The sequence below is a fragment of the Dreissena polymorpha genome, chromosome 12, assembly GCF_020536995.1.
Source record: "Dreissena polymorpha isolate Duluth1 chromosome 12, UMN_Dpol_1.0, whole genome shotgun sequence".
NCBI classification, from domain to species: domain Eukaryota; kingdom Metazoa; phylum Mollusca; class Bivalvia; order Myida; family Dreissenidae; genus Dreissena; species Dreissena polymorpha.
Genome location: NC_068366.1, coordinates 29636817 through 29640892, shown reverse-complemented (window position 1 = coordinate 29640892; position 4076 = coordinate 29636817). Strand labels below are relative to the sequence as shown.

General features: G+C 36.0%; 1 long non-coding RNA gene across 1 annotated transcript; it reads right to left on the bottom strand.

Annotated features, from left to right (window-relative positions):
* Window positions 1-224: 224 nt before the first annotated feature.
* Window positions 225-1838, bottom strand: LOC127852772 (uncharacterized). The gene is made up of 2 exons (XR_008036259.1): window positions 1333-1838; window positions 225-825 (listed from the first exon to the last, which is right to left on the bottom strand). It is a non-coding gene; the product is annotated as an uncharacterized LOC127852772 (long non-coding RNA).
* Window positions 1839-4076: the final 2238 nt, after the last annotated feature.

Below are 4076 nucleotides of genomic sequence, written 5' to 3'. Positions count from 1 at the left end.
GATTTTTAGTCTAAGTGACGACAGCTGATTTTGTGTCTCCAATTATTGTTATGCGTAACTTTTATGGCAAAAACTGGTATCATTGCATGCGAAATTCACCAATATATCAGCAAAAGGCCCAAATCAATGTATTGATTGTGAATCAGTGTACTTTTCTTGATGAAATAGGAGACTTTTTTTTAATTTTAAGCACTTTTTTCAATAAAAAACTCACTGACAGCATATAAAATCATGTTTTTAAAGAAAATTCTTATTAAAAGCTTCACTTACAATCTAAACATACACATGGCATTTACAAAAATTAATGCTATTATGATGAGAGGCATAATTTGCAGCTTTCAAGCCGATACAAGCCGGCTACCAAAAATTAACACTTAAAAAGGCGCAAATCGCTCCTTCAACAGCTTAAGACACAAAGTGACACTTAATGCGCATCCAGATAGTCTCTCTCATATAAATAAGTCCTGTTAGCGACATTTTATTAAGTATTCCCTTTAAAATCCAGTGTTGAAAGCGTAAGTTTTGCAAAAATGCCCACAGTCACCATGCAAAAGAGCACGTTTGCTAAGGAATTCCTACGCGAGTGGCCACACTAATGTCGTGGCAGGAAAGTCATTTGGGTTTGATTCCTCTGTAGTTCAGTGTACATTCATTCCACTACCTGGGGATGACTATCAGGATCAATTTTCCCAGCTTGGTGTAGTGTTGACCTTTCAGGATGTTGGTGGATCGTCCACAAGCGCTGCACCACTGCGGCCTCTGTTCAGGACACAGAGTGGGATTGAGGTGTACACAAACCCGCAGTCAGGCAAGGATCATCTAGACCTTTAATAAAATAAAATGTTTAGGCCCCTGAAACTGGCAATTATGTTCAACACTGAGATAAGGAAACACATAGAGGAGACATCATGTCATGGCTTTCTCATTATCGACACGGCAAACTCGAGCAGCTGGGGACTTGGCTCTAAACAAAAACAGGTATGCTCCATCAATGTGGGCAAGATGGCATGTCAGAGTTAAAAAGGGCAAACAAACATACAAAAGAGATATAAAGGAAATTAGAAATTAAATGCCAGAAGTAATTTTAAGTATTGTTTTTCTGTCTGCAAGGGTTGCTGTGGAAAATAGTGCTTAACGCATAGTTTGGCCTGTAGGGGTTCTGCTAGCAAGAACAAATCGAAGTCATATCTGCCCGCGAACTGTAAGCTTGAGATAACCATATCTGATGAAGTACTGCTTTGAGAATGCATTCTGATTGTACTTGAACCAGATCGCATTGACAGCACAAGGCTTCAGACCCCCCAAAAGTGTGAGGCTTTCAATAGTGCTTACCTGATACCAGACCGCATTGCCCAACACAGTGACTTTCTCCCGGAACTGCACAGGCTGCATCCGCAGCACAATCCTTAAGCTCAATCATGGTCTGGCTGACTCTGAAATAGTGAAATCTGAATTTACAGATGCTAATTTGTCTAAAGGTTATGAGTTTATTGCCTATCTTATTAAAAGCAAACACAATGACATGCTTAAGAAGACATGTGCATTTCTGAAAAGACATACAGCTGCCCGATACTTGACTAGGAAAAGGCGCTATGGTCTTCACTCTGAAATCCATTACACTAAGGGCTTAACAGAACAAAAGCCAGATCTTACAGCTAAATGGCCCCACCTACAGCTAAATATGCTTTATAGGTTGAAAATTAAGTTATTTGTCTGAAGAACTAGTGCTATTAACTCATCAGCTATGTTGCTCCACTGGCCGCAATTCTGTAAACATAGTGTATTTATGGAAATACCTAGTCTACCACCTGCTGCGCACCACTACGTCCACTGTAAATACACAGTTGTTATTATTTCAATATGCTGAATATATATGTAGCAAAAATATAACATTAAAACATGATTGATTTTATTTAACCATAGGTAGCATTGAAACAAGTGCCTTGAAATTCATGACTGCTATGTTCGCTAAACTTTTGAAAGTTCATGTATGCTAAATAGAAACAGCTTGAAATACATCGGATGTGTTCGATATGGATGATTTCTATGTAGTAAAGTCGGTCATTGTATTGTTCCTTCTCAGAGTATTAATTATTGGTTACAATCTCTTACATTTAATTGCTTTTTTAATTGGTCTATTTTATGTTTTCATTTTCTCAAAACTGAATAGACTAAATGATTTTTTTCAAAATTATCAATCCATAAATATATATATCTTAATAAGATTTACCAGAATCATTGATCCTTAACGGGAAGATTATTTTCGCTTTTGCGGTTCGATTGTTGAGCGAACGCCTCCAAAAACATAAATGGTGTCTATTTGCATTTGGAACATCCGCTCTTTATAAAAAAAGTTAAACATTTGATTAAGACACATTACAGCGGTAATACGCTGCTTGTAATTATAGTATTTTTAAGGTTTTTCTAAGATTTTACATGGCGATGTAGTTGTTTACCTCAATAATGCCAGATTCATACTTGACCTAGATATTGATGAATATGCTAACCGAGATTCTTCCTGATCATCTATGTTGATTCTAGAGTGTTCATGGATGTTTTTTTAAAGATTTATCCGCGTGACTTTGTTTTTGATATCAGTTTGAATTTTTGCATTTATATTTTACAGTGTTATATGTGCGTCGTATATTCAAAGGAGAATTCGAGGCTTCGTTTCTTGTAATTGGTCCAAAACTCTGGTATTTCCAGATTGTTTGAGTATTATACATCGCAAACTTCATACTGTGGCCAATATGATTCAAAAGGCATTCATTACTTGAAATGACCCGTCTGTATCTTGCTTTTGAACGAAAAAGAGGTTACTCACTGAAATCTTTAGCTTTGAGGCAATCAGCATATAGTTTTTTATATAGATGGCTATTTGTCATTTAGAAAACACTATACGTCTTAACGGTAGAAAATACGTAGGATCACTTCTTATTTTCACATTATCTTCAATTTAATATAATTTAATTTAAATTGTTGTAATGCAGGTTTTGATATTAGAATGTGTGTTTTTGATTTTATTTTGATGTATTGATTTATCATTGATGTGTGACGCTGGCTGAATCTAGCTAGGGGTGAACTTCAAATTACACATACTATAAAAAGTGATCCTTACCAAATTATGAGAAGTATATTAAAATGTTTTTGACCATGTATATGTTACAGTAAATCTGTGAAACTAGGAATTTCACGAAATTCCTAATCTATTCAGGATTTCCGTGAAATGAATGTTTTATTTAGGGACTTCACGAAATGCCTGATTTCTTCAGGAATTTCACGAAATGACATGTGTCTGTAAATAAGTTAAACATAGATTTCGAAATGTGTCGCGCTTGACTATGCACATTAATTCGTACTTCAAAATGTTTAGTAAGAATAGCCATAATATACATAAATGCATTTCAGGTAGAAGGTAAAACATGGTTATCAGAGCGCTCAATTTGTTAAAGTCTCTGTTATCCGAAGTGTCCTTTATCAAGAATCAAAGTGTCTGCAACTTCTGGAAAATTTTGCAGTTCTTTTTTACATACAGCATGGCATATCTGTGTTCATTTTTTAAATCGATTTGGCTTGGAATTCTCTTTAATAAAAGGTATGGTAATGGGGTTGTCTATGCGCAAAAGTTTGACTTGATTTTTTGTAAAGTGATTATCCCCACTTTTTATTAAAAGCGTCGGGATATTGTATTGATCTCCGTTTTCTGTCCGTCCGTCCAGGCCACTATCTTCTCCTACACTATTAGCACTAGAACCTTGAAACTTACACACATGGTAGCTATAAGCATTTGTGCGACGGTGACGGCGACGGAATTTTGATCTGACACCTGGGTCAAAAGTTATGGGTAAAATGGGTAAACAAAACTCATTTAACGAAAAACATGCGACGCACATGATAATAACTTTTGACCCAGGGGGCAAATCAAAATTTGAAGTAGTGCACCGTCGCATATATGGTCATAGCTACCATATGTGTAAGTGTCAAGGTTCTAGTGCTAATGGTGTAGCAGGAGATAACGGAGAACAACGCCTACCCACAATTTTGTTTTAACATAACTTCTTCATTTATTTACCAAT